This window comes from Myotis yumanensis, unplaced genomic scaffold (genome assembly GCF_028538775.1).
Source record: "Myotis yumanensis isolate MYYU_CA2020_CCGP unplaced genomic scaffold, mMyoYum1.0.hap1 SCAF_10, whole genome shotgun sequence".
Taxonomy (NCBI): Eukaryota; Metazoa; Chordata; class Mammalia; order Chiroptera; family Vespertilionidae; genus Myotis; species Myotis yumanensis.
Window position 1 is genome coordinate 84,030,704 of NW_027223761.1, and position 13,263 is coordinate 84,043,966.

Genomic DNA, 13,263 nt, shown 5'->3' on the forward strand with positions numbered 1-13,263 from the left:
CCGCTCCGCCTGCTCCGGCGTCCTCACCTGTATATGCAGACAATTGTCACCGCTCCGTCTGCTCCAGCGGGGGCCCTAGGGTCAGACGTAGGGAGAGAAGAAAAAAATGTGTGCCACGTGCACGGGGAGGAGGCACAGGACGCGGAACAGGGAGGCTAACAGGCCCTGCGCTCCGAACCCATCAGGAGGCGGATGCTGCCCAGCAGCTGTCCAGCCTGAGCCCCAGCCTCACCCTCACCCTCACCCTCACCCTCACCCTCACCCTCACCCTCAGCCTCACCCTCACCCTCAGCCTCACCCTCACTCTCACCCTCACTCTCACCCTCACCCTCACCCTCACTCTCGCCCTCACCCTCACCCTCAGCCTCACCCTCACTCTCACCCTCACCCTCACCCTCAGCCTCACCCTCACCCTAACTCTTACACTCACCCTCACCCTCACCCTCACCCTCACCCTCACCCTCATCTCACCCTCACTCTCGCCCTCACCCTCACCCTCAGCCTCACCCTCACCCTCAGCCTCACCCTCAGCCTCACCCTCACCCTCACCCTCACTCTCACCCTCACTCTCACCCTCACCCTCACCCAAAGCCTCACCCACACTCTCACCCTCACCTTCACCCTCATCCTCACCCTCACTCTCACCCTCACCCTCAGCCTCAGCCTCACCCTCACCCTCAGCCTCACCCTCACTCTCACCCTCAACCTCAGCCTCACCCTCACCCTCAACATCACCCTCATCCTCAACCTCACCCTCACCCTCACTCTCACCCTCAGCCTAACCCTCACCCTCACCCTCACCCTCACACTCACCCTCACCCTCACCCTCACCCTCACCCTCAGCCTCACCCTCAGCCTCACCTTAACCCTCACCCTCACCCTCACTCTCACCCTCACTCTCAGCCTCACCCTCACTCTCAGCCTGACCCTCACCCTCACCCTCACCCTCACCCTCACTCTCACTCTCACCCTCACCCTCACTCTCAGCCTGACCCTCACCCTCACCCTCACCCTCACCCTCACTCTCACTCTCACCCTCACCCTCACTCTCAGCCTCACTCTCACTCTCACCCTCACCCTCACCCTCACTCTCAGCCTCACCCTCACCCTCACCCTCACCCTCACCCTCACCCTCACTCTCACTCTCACCCTCACCCTCACTCTCAGCCTGACCCTCACCCTCACCCTCACCCTCACCCTCACTCTCACTCTCACCCTCACCCTCACTCTCAGCCTCACTCTCACTCTCACCCTCACCCTCACCCTCACTCTCAGCCTCACCCTCACCCTCACCCTCACTCTCACCCTCACCCTCACTCTCAGCCTCACCCTCACTCTCACTCTCACCCTCACCCTCACTCTCAGCCTCACCCTCACCCTCACCCTCACCCTCACTCTCACCCTCACCCTCACCCTCACTCTCAGCCTCACCCTCACTCTCAGCCTGACCCTCACCCTCACCCTCACCCTCACCCTCACTCTCACTCTCACCCTCACCCTCACTCTCAGCCTCACCCTCACTCTCACCCTCACCCTCACCCTCACTCTAACTCTCAGCCTCACCCTCACCCTCACCCTCACCCTCACCCTCACTCTCAGCCTCACCCTCACTCTCAGCCTCACCCTCACCCTCACTCTCACTCTCACCCTCACCCTCACTCTCAGCCTCACCCTCACTCTCAGCCTCACCCTCACTCTCACTCTCCGCCTCACCCTCACTCTCACCCTCACCCTCACTCTCACTCTCACCCTCACCCTCACTCTCAGCCTCACCCTCACTCTCAGCCTCACCCTCACTCTCACTCTCCGCCTCACCCTCACTCTCACCCTCACCCTCACCCTCACCCTCACCCTCACTCTCACCCTCACCCTCACTCTCACTCTCCGCCTCACCCTCACTCTCACCCTCACCCTCACCCTCACCCTCACCCTCACCCTCACCCTCACTCTCACCCTCACCCTCACCCTCACCCTCACCCTCACTCTCAGCCTCACCCTCACTCTCACTCTCACCCTCACCCTCACTCTCAGCCTCACCCTCACCCTCACCCTCACCCTCACTCTCACCCTCACCCTCACTCTCACCCTCACCCTCACCCTCACCCTCACCCTCACCCTCACCCTCACCCTCACTCTCACCCTCACCCTCACCCTCACCCTCACCCTCACTCTCAGCCTCACCCTCACTCTCACTCTCACCCTCACCCTCACTCTCAGCCTCACCCTCACCCTCACCCTCACCCTCACTCTCACCCTCACCCTCACTCTCACCCTCACCCTCACCCTCACCCTCACCCTCACCCTCACCCTCACTCTCACTCTCACCCTCACCCTCACTCTCAGCCTGACCCTCACCCTCACCCTCACCCTCACCCTCACTCTCACTCTCACCCTCACCCTCACTCTCAGCCTCACCCTCACTCTCAGCCTCACCCTCACTCTCACTCTCCGCCTCACCCTCACTCTCACCCTCACCCTCACTCTCACTCTCAGCCTCACCCTCACTCTCAGCCTCACTCTCACTCTCACCCTCACCCTCACTCTCAGCCTCACCCTCACCCTCACCCTCACCCTCACCCTCACTCTCACCCTCACCCTCACTCTCAGCCTCACCCTCACTCTCAGCCTCACCCTCACTCTCAGCCTCACCCTCACCCTCACCCTCACCCTCACCCTCACCCTCACTCTCAGCCTCACCCTCACTCTCAGCCTCACCCTCACTCTCAGCCTCACCCTCACCCTCACCCTCACCCTCACCCTCACTCTCACCCTCACCCTCACTCTCACCCTCACCCTCACTCTCAGCCTCACCCTCACTCTCACCCTCACCCTCACTCTCAGCCTCACCCTCACTCTCCGCCTCACCCTCACTCTCACCCTCACCCTCACCCTCACTCTCAGCCTCACCCTCACTCTCAGCCTCACCCTCACTCTCAGCCTCACCCTCACCCTCACCCTCACCCTCACCCTCACTCTCACCCTCACCCTCACTCTCACCCTCACCCTCACTCTCAGCCTCACCCTCACTCTCACCCTCACCCTCACTCTCAGCCTCACCCTCACCCTCACCCTCACCCTCACCCTCACTCTCAGCCTCACCCTCACTCTCAGCCTCACCCTCCGCCTCACCCTCACTCTCACCCTCACCCTCACTCTCACCCTCTCCCTCACCCTCACCCTCACTCTCACTCTCACTCTCAGCCTCACCCTCACCCTCACCCTCAGCCTCACCCTCACTCTCACCCTTACCCTCACTCTCAGCCTCACCCTCAGCCTCACCCTCACTCTGACCCTCACCCTCACCCTCAGCCTCACCCTCACCCTCACTCTCACCCTCAGCCTCACCCTCACTCTGACCCTCACACTCACCCTCAGCCTCACTCTCACCCTCACCCTCACCCTCACCCTCATCCTCACCCTCACCCTCAGCCTCAGCCTCACCCTCACCCTCAGCCTCACCCTCACCCTCACCCTCACCCTCACCCTCAGCCTCACCCTCACCCTCACCCTCAGTCTCAGCCTCAGCCTCACCCTCACCCTCACCCTCAGCCTCACCCTCACCCTCACCCTCAGCCTCACCCTCACCCTCACCCTCACCCTCACCCTCAGCCTCACCCTCACCCTCACCCTCAGCCTCACCCTCACCCTCAGCCTCACCCTCACCCTCACCCTCACTCTCACCCTCACCCTCACTCTCACCCTCACTCTCACCCTCACCCTCACCCTCATTCTCACCCTCACCCTCACTCTCACTCTCACCCTCACCCTCACCCTCACCCTCACTCTCCGGCTCACTCTCACCCTCACCCTCACCCTCACCCTCACTCTCACTCTCACCCTCACCCTCACCCTCACTCTCACCCTCACCCTCACCCTCACCCTTACCCTCACCCTCACTCTCACCCTCACTCTCACCCTCACCCTCACCCTCACCCTCACCCTCAGCCTCAGCCTCACCCTCAGCCTCACCCTCACCCTCACCCTTGCTCTCACCTTCACCCTCACCCTCACCCTCACCCTTGCTCTCATCTTCACCCTCACCCTCACCCTCACCCTCACTCTCAGGCTCACTCTCACCCTCACCCTCACTCTCACTCTCACCCTCACTCTCACCCTCACTCTCACCCTCACCCTTGCTCTCATCTTCACCCTCACCCTCACCCTCACCCTCACTCTCAGCCTCACCCTCACCCTCACCCTCACCCTCACTCTCACCCTCACCCTCACCCTCACCCTTGCTCTCATCTTCACCCTCACCCTCACCCTCACCCTCACCCTCACTCTCACTCTCACCCTCACTCTCACCCTCACTCTCACCCTCACCCTCACCCTCACCCTCACCCTTACCCTCACCCTCACCCTCACTCTCACTCTCACCCTCACCCTCACCCTCACCCTCACTCTCACCCTCACCCTCACCCTCACTCTCACCCTCACCCTCACCCTCACTCTCACCCTCACCCTCACCCTCACTCTCAGACTCACCCTCACCCTCACTCTCACCAGCGAAGTCCCCTTGCATTTGCCACCCCAGCTCCCTGGACCTCAGCTGCCTGATCTGTAACCTGGGAGTGGAGGGGTTGGTACTAAATGGTCACTAAGCTCCCCCACCCCAGGTTCTGTCTTGTTCTCTGCCCAAGGACCTGGAGAAGAGGAGGTGGCTGCCGGCGAGGGGTCGCTGGCTGGCTGCTGAGCAGGCGCGGAGGCAGCAGAGGACTGACATGGGGTCTCCAGCTGCTCCTCACACAGACGGGCCAGACACTGAGGCTCCTTTGCAATCGGGCTTTCTGTGCTGCACACACTTCCTTTCTCTGTGTCTTTGTGTGTTTTATTGATTCTTGGACGGAGAAGGATAGCGAGACAGAAACATCACCCACCAGCTGCCTCCTGCACACCCCCCACTGGGGATCGAGCCCGCCACCTGGGCCTGTGCCCTGACCGGGAATCACACCATGACCTCCTGGTTCGTGGGCTGATGCTCAACCCCTGAGCCATACTGGCTGGGCTTCCTTTCTTTGGCAAGCATAGAAAGTTATCTGAACCAACATTTCCATGGTCATGAACATTCCTCCTCAACACTGATCCAAGCTGCCACGCCTGGAGGTGAGGGACTATGTTCTCACTCGCTCACCTGCTTCTGCCACCTGCCAGGCACCAGTCTGGGTGCTGGGAACAAAGACATGAGTGCGCTCACGGGCTTGTGGGGGACAGCAAGATGGTTCCCACCATGTGAGGGGCTGGGAGGGGGGCCCCAGGTGCTGGGGCCGGAGCGGGAGGCGCCCGGAGAGTGGGAAGGGAAGCTCAGGCCTGCAGTGGGGTTGCTGGGAGAGCGCAGGAGCTGCTGGGCGCCCTCCTCCCCGGCGCTGGGAGAGGAAGTGGTGGGAGAGAAGGGTGCTGGTGTGATGACCAGTGTTTTGCGAAGGAGGAAAATATAAGTGTGCGCTGCTCAGCACGCAAATACCTCAACAGACAGAACCGCTCAGAGAAAACACACGGAGCCCCAGGGGTTTTCTCACAAAGACACGGAAGAGAGGGACGAGGGACAGGCCGCAGCTGCAGACGCACTCCTGCCTGAAGCATCTGCCCGCCTGGCGGCAGGAGCGAGGAGCGAGGAGCCAGCTCCGCCAGCTGCCCTTTCGCTTCGGGGCTGCATCTCGGCTGCTGAGGTGAGGGCTCTGCTCACACACGTGGAGCGTTTTGAGGAACAAGCGATTCCCCTTCCTTAGGGCGTGTCCAGCAGGTGCTAGTCCCAGACCCTGGCCCCTGGCCTCTGAGGCCACCTCCCTGGGGAAGGCGGGGTCTGTGCTCAGTGAGGAGCCGGCTGGCAGGAGAGAGGAGAGTTACCTTGTTTCTACGCCTGTGAACTGTACAGATGGGTCAGAACCTCCCAGTGACAGGACCGGCCAAGTCAGCACTTTCTGAGTGGAGGCCAAAGCTCGAGGGACCTCAGCGCTAAGGGCTGCCCGGACCCAGGCGGCCTGCCTCCCGCTGCAGGCCCAGGGGCACTGCCCCCAGGACGGCTGCTCCAGCATCAGCCCCCCTGTAGGTCGGGTCTGGGCCTCAGGAGACAGAGTTCAGGAAGAGCCTCTCTCCAGGTCACTCCCAGGTCTGCCGGGAACTGTGTGCAGTAGGCGCTGCAGCTCTGAGCGGTGGGCGTGGCCCTCTCCTCCCCTGCAGCTGGGGCGGGCGGCCTCCCTGTGCCCAGGGAGACCCAAGCTGGCCGCTCCCATCGCACGGGCCCGGTGGGTGCCGAGTCTGCCCAGGTGGCTGCCTCTGGCGGGGGCTGGCGGTGTGTGCGACTCTGGCCCTGGACCTGGGGGCAGCCTGGGTTCTCCCTCCACTAGAGCTGCCCTCAGCCATCAGAGCTGCCCTGACCGCCGCTGTTTCCCTGCCTCCATCTGCACCCCGGTGTGCACACCCTTCTCGTGGGGTTTGCATCTCTACTGGGGCACAAGAGGCGGTCGTTGCCCCCCCAGCTCCTTCCGCGTGGACCGCAGGGGTTCCCCAGGATGGCTGTCCCTGCTCTGTGGGCGGCGGCCCTCTCCCCAAGTCCGCGGGGTCTCTGCCGGAGCCCCAGCTTGCCAGGTGCTCACTTTTGATCTTGACAACTTCTCCCTTTTCCTCCGCAGTAGAGGAGCAGACGCACTCGCCTGGAGAGGATCGCGTTCAGCGAGACAGTCTTTTAAAGCCCCGGTTCTTGATGTTGGCTCCCTCTCCTGCTTCCTCCGCCGAGACACACTGAGGCACGTGGGCCCTCGCAGGGCGCCCTGGGCCACCCTCTGTGGGGCGTGAGGAAGCAGGAGTGTGCGAGAGACAAGTTGGACTTTGATGGGTGGCAGCCAAGGTCTCAGCTAACCCCGCGGAGTTCTGGGACTGGAATGGCCCTGCACCGATGTCCCACCCTGGGGCGGGGACCAGACCGTCCACCCCACATCCACCTGCCCCTGGGCGCGCGCTGCCCCCTCCCAGGAGGGGCATGACCTTGGTCAATGAGCTCATCCAGCTGAGGATCACCCTGGCAACAGGGCTGTGAGCTTCCCCAGCCTGAAGGGGGCCGGGCCCTGCACTCCAGCCTCTCCTCCCTCTCCTCCACCCAGAGGCTGTGACGCACCATGGACTGCGAGTTGGAAAGGCACATAACGCCCGGCCCAGCCCACCCCCACTGCGCTCGGAGCACTTGCATCGGCCTGTCGCTAGGCAATTACCTGCGCTTCATCTTCTTTTACAAATATATTTTATTTTATGGATTTCAGAGGAAGGGAGAGGGAGAGAGAGACATCAATGATGAGAGAATCATGGATCGGCTGCCTCCCGTATGCCCCCCACTGGGGACCAGCCCACAGCCCGGGCCTGTGCCCTGACCGGGAATTGAACTGTGACCTCCTGGTTCAGAGGTCGACGCTCAGCCCCTGAGCCACGCGGGCCGGGCCTGAGCTTCATCTTAAGAGTAACTGCCTCCCGCTTCTTTTCACCGGAAGCAGGAGACACGGTTGTGCGTTTTGTGGCCACAATGGATGTGGAAATGAAAACACAGTACTCAGCAAACACCAGCCACGCCGTGCACTGTGGAGGCGGGTCGCCACCCTGTGCCCACGCGCCCCCGGGGGCCGTGGCCCTGCTGCCAGCGTCACGGAGCCTCGCACCGGGTGTCGCCAGCCGGGGAGTGTCCGCGCCTGGGAGTAGAAAACTGCAAGCTACGCCCACCCCCGTCAGGTGCTGGCCCGCTGGGAGCCGGAGGCCGTCTCCTGTCAGAGCCCAAATCCACTGACTGCGGGTGGGGGTGGGAGCAAACTGGGAAGTGCTCTGAAACCCTGGTTTTATTATTATTATTATTTTTTAAATTTTTTATTTTTTAAATTAATTTCAGAGAGGAAGAGAGAGATAGAAACATCAATGATAAGAGAATCATCGATCAGCTGCCTCCTGCACGCCCCACACTGGGGATCGAGCCCGCAACCCGGGCATGTGCCCTTGACTGGAATCGAACCTGGGACCCTTCTGTCTGCCGGCTGTTGCTCTATCCACTGAGCCACACGTGCCAGGACTGTGCTGTAATTCCACTGAGCCACACACACTATGAACTCTGCCCGTTCTAATCCCGGTTCTCTGTGTGTGTTTGCTCCTCCCTGTCAGGCTGGGAGGTGAGGAAAAGGGGTCGCCATAGCCATGCCCCTCGGAGGACCTGAGCTGGGATGCTCTCTGCTCCAAGGCGGGTGGGAAAGCTGCTGCCGCCAGGCGGGAGGGGTGGGGGGGCGCCGCAGCAGGTGCCTGAGCCTCCCAGGCTGCCGTGGAGTCCGGCTCAGGCCTGGCTCTTCCGCAAGAAAGCCCTGGTGGCAGCACAGGGGGCCTTGCATGCCTTCACCACCATGTCCTGGGGGTGAAGCAGGTGGCCCTCAGCCTCCTCCCTGCCCACCTCTGCTCCTGACCCTAGGAAGGCCGAGCTGCCGCACCCATCTATCACCAGCTTCCTTCCAGGAGGGGAGCTGGGCCCCAGAAGCATCTGCAAATCAGCAAGGCTGCCCGGCCAGCGTGGCTCAGAGGTTGAGCATCGGCCCAGGAACCAAGAGGCTGCCGGTTCAATTCCCAGTCAGTGCTGATCCCCAGTAGGGGGCGTGCAGGAGGCGGCCAGTCAGTCGTTCTCTCTCATTGATGTTTCTGTCTCTCCCTCTCCCTTCCTCTCTGAAATCAATAAAAACATATTTTTAAAAAGAATACAAATTCTCAGGCCCTGCCTCAGACCCACTGAAGCAGAACTCTGGGTGGGGACTATGGCCGCTCTGAAGGGCACTCAGCCAGCTCCCACCCTCAGCCTCAGGAGGGCCGGGCTGCCCCCAGTGCCCCGCCGCCAGGTCTAAAGGGCAAGAGGGGCGCTGCCTCCGGGCAGAGCGTCCAGGCTCCCGAGTCAGTGGTGAGGAGAAAGCTGAACCCCCCACCCCGGGAAGGTGCTGGCATGCAGCCCATGGATGCTAGGGCCCTACAGGCCCAGCTGCTCCACACACCCCAGGGCCAGTGATGGCGGAGGGCAGAGGGCGGAGGGCGGAGGGCCTTCCTGCTGGAGGAAGCACTGTCCCCCAGAATCAACCTCCTGCAAGCGCTTCATCCCCAGGAAAAGCCAGAAGCCTGGAGAGGCGAGTCCCGCCTGCAGGCTCTCCGGACGCTAGTGGCTGAGCCCAGACTCAGGAAGGCGGGAACTGAACTTCTGGGGTTAGAGGGTTTGTTCATCACTTAGTTGTTGACAAGCAGCCCTCAGGCAGCCAGGCGCTGTGTGGTGTCTGCACAGCCAGGTGCAAGGGGACCATTTCTTCTGCGATGGAGGCTCCCGAAGGAGGAGCCACCTCCTAAGGCCCACAGCTTGGACGCAGGGAGCAGTTTGACGGGAGTTTGACCCACAGTCGGTTTCTTCCATGAAAAACTCCTAAGCCAACAGCTCCTCTGGGAAAGCCCAGAGCAGAATGTGTCCCCAACATTTCACCAGCAGGAGCCCAGCGAGGGCAGAGGAGGGTCCCTGGGAGGGTCTTTGGCTGTGCCCTGAACTTCAGGAGGCTGAGGGCCTGCTCAGGACCCCTTCCTGGCCTGCAGCCCCCACATCCAGTCCCGCGTGGGCCCCTGAGTCCCAGACACCGTGTCTCCCCCAGTTATGGTTTTCCCTTTGCTTCTGTGGTTCTCCCTGGACGAACGCCCCTTCCCCTGGATTTACAGCCTCCTCTTGCCTGGGCTGATGTCACTTCAATGAGAGTTACAGCTGCCTTCACTGCGGCTGCCTGCCGCATTCCAACCACAGCCCTCCCCTGGCTGGGAGGGGGTGCTCCGGGCCTGGGAGGGGGCAGAGGGTGGAAAAGTGCAGTCTTCGCCTTGTGTGGGGAAGCGGCCCAGCTCGGAACCAGGGCTCCAGACTCCTGGGCGGGTCCTGAGAACGGTAAGAACTGAGGTAACCGGGGATCTTAAAACTGGAACCGTGGGGAGCTGAGTGAAGGGGTGTGTGTGTGTGTGTGTGTGTGTGTGTGTGTGTGTGTGTGCAGAGGTGGCCCCTCTCCCAGCCCTGCTCCCCATCCACCACCACCGCCCCCCCCTCCCCCGTGAGAACCAAAGTCCTGACCAGGAGGGCCCAGGGACGGAGAGGGCGGGGGAGGGCGGGGGAGGGCGGGGGAGGGCAGAGGCGCTCACAGAGGCCTGTAGTTCCCTATTGAATCCAGATGTGGTCCTAGGAAGGGAGGGAGGGGGAAGGGAGCTGGAAAGCTGCTTCCGGCAGGAGAGCGAGAAGCTCTGAAATCATTTCTGGATTTGTTGCCTCTGACCCAGTGTAAAACTCATCTTGAGTCAGTACAGAAGGACGGTGCAAAGGAGATCCTTAACTGAGTCCCAAGCATACGATCGCGCTGCTTGGTATTTCTCGACATAAAATAAAACAAGCGCTATCACGCTGTTTGGGTCTTTTCGTACTCATTTAGAGAAAGCGCGGTTGCGCTGCTTGGGATTCTTCGACAGTGTTTTTTCAATACCCCCTGGGACTCAAACGAATCGTATGTTTTCTCGACATAAAATCTCAGCAGCGCGACATAAAATCTCAGCAGCGCGATCGCGCTGCTTGGGACTCAAACAGTTAAAGTACTATGACTACATCAGTGGGGTTTGAGGTTGCCCTGGGGACACTCAGCTTCAAGATGTCAGAATAAAGAAGTCAATGGGGTATGTACTTTGTCCTACAGCTTCTAGAATAGTCTAAGCATATCCTGTGGCCTCTGTCACAAAAGCAAGTTATTCAATGGGCAAGCAGAGGTCCAGGGTGTTGTGAGGCCACAGAAAACCTGGGGCTGGAGCTCAGGAGCTGGCTGTCTGCATCCTTTTGGAGAAATTCCAACCGGGCCGCAGTGCTGAGCCTGAGGGGGGAATGTGGAGACCCAAAGAAAAGCTTCTAGGCGTATGAGTCAAGGGGCTGCCTCCCTCAGTGACGCTGTAGTTCATCGGCCTCGCAGTCTCTCGTGAATAATGGGAGGTGCTGCCCCTGGCTCACCGCCTGCGCCTCCATCTGCAGCCCGGCTCCGCTCCCGCTCGGCTTCCTGGGCCAGCACGGCCAGGGCAGGAATGCAGTCCTCCATCTCATCCTCCCGTCCGCCCGCGAGAGGGGCTATTACACCCATTGCACAGGCAAGGAACTGAGGCTCTGATTCTTTTTTTGTTTTAAATATATTTTTATTGATTTTAGAGCGAAAAGGAGAGGGAGAGAGAGAGAAAAACACCAAGGATAAGCATCATTGATTGGCTGCCTCCTGCAGGCCCCCCACTGGGGATGGAGCCTGCATCTCGGGCATGTGTCCCGACCAGGAAAGGAACCGTGACCTCCTGGTTCATAGGTCAATGCTCAACCACTGAGCCACACCTGCCGGGCTAGGCTCTGACTCTTAAAGGTTAGGTCCCTTGTGCAAGGCCAAGGGTAACGCTGAGTAACGCTGCTGCCTGTGCTATGCTACCCGTCTTGGAGCAAGGACACTCGTTTCTCTTTAAGCAAGATGGGCCTGCGGGGGAGGCCTGCGGGACCACTGAATGGCCAAAGACCCCCTCCCCCCGCCCATTCCTAGAAATCTGAAATAGGCTCAGAGACGAGCCTAAAGAAAGGCTCCCGGGGCCAGGCCTCGGCCACACATGGACAGCACCCCAGCCCACTCCACCCTCCCCGCGCCCTCCTGGGAGGGGCCGTCACTTCCTGCAGCTGGAGAGAGGGGAGGCTCCAGGAGGACATGGGGTAAATCCTCCGAGAGGCTGTTGGCCTGGAGAGGGAGTGACCCGTCCCTGCCCTACTCTGCCTTCCGGTCTCCTACACCTGCCCAGGAACAGGAAGTCCATGGCCAGGTCCAGGCCCCGAGAGGGAGCGAGGGAGCTGAGGGCTGCAGCCTCACAGCACCCCCTGGGCCAGCCCCTCGGTGGGAGCCCATGTGGAATGAATACTTGTCTCCGGGGGAGAGGCCACGGCTGGGGGGGACTTGGGGTGGGTGAGCGCAGAGGGCTCTGGGGAGCAGGGTAAGAGCTCATGCTGTGGAGGCAGGTGGTCGGAGGCGCTGCCTCTGGGTAGAGCGGGGAAGACGGAGTCTGGGCGTCCGCGGGCAGCAGGTGAAGCGTGGGCAGAGCTCGCTGTGTAGCGAGTGCACGGGTGTTGGCTGCTTGTTTTAGACGCCACTTCCCGGGTCACTGCTAACTCTGGCCTCAGCCTCCTGTTGCTCATTGTGGGTGGAAAGATCCTTTCAGTTTCCCAGGTCCCCCCAAACCTGCATTCCAGAGTCTGCAGGGACCCTACAGTGTTAACAGCAAGGCCTGGGGACTGAGGTGGGGAGGGAGTGTGGCTGACCCTGCTTGGTTCTCTCAGGTCTTCGCCCGCTGGGCAGCCTGCAGCCTGCGATAGGGCCTCTGAGCTGGGGGTTACACTTTGCCCGGGACTCACCCCAGAGCAGCTGGGGTGGGTGGCTGGGCACGCAGCCCCTCCCCTGCTGGCCCTCACAGGCCTAGCCTTCGGGAAGGGCAGGGGCAAGGCAAGGGAGAGGGAGGGATGGGGTGCAATCTCCTACGAAAGGGAGTGCAGCCAGTGCTGAGGTCGGGGAGAGCTGCCACTCTCCAGAAATGGCCCTCGACTCATTCAATGTGTCCAGGGAGCCTGTGTGAAGTGCACAGCCCAGGCCACCCCTGAGTGGTTGAGGTCAGGGCCTATGCTTGTCCCACACACTCAGGGGTTAGTGAGGCTGGACTGCAGGACCACATTCTAAAGAGCACTGGTCTGGCTCTAGCCAGTGTGGCTCAGTGGATAGAGTGTCGGAGGACCAATGGGTCCCGGGATCAATTCCAGTCAAGGGCATGTACTTCAGCTGCAGGCGCCTCCCCGGCCCGGGGCCTGGTCGGGGCGTGTGCAGGAGGCAACCAATCGATGTCTCTCTCACGTGGATGTTTCTCTCTGTCTCTCCCTCTCTCTCCCCCTCTCTAAAATCAATGGGAAAATATCCTCAGGTGAGGATTTAACAAACAAAAGAACACTGGTCAGATGTTTGAATGCCCAATATCACATATTTAGTTCGGGGCCAGGCACACGATGGGTGCATAATAAATGCTGATTATGGAATACACAAACGAGTGAGTGAGGGAGTGGGGGGCGTGTCGGAGAGGTGGTCTGCAGCTCCATGCGCTGGAGCGAAGTGTCCTCCGCTGGACCCTCCCTGGGGAGAGGCCGGCCTTCCTCTCCAGGCCGCCCTCGTGCAACTGGGACAGGGCGTTCCCACTGAA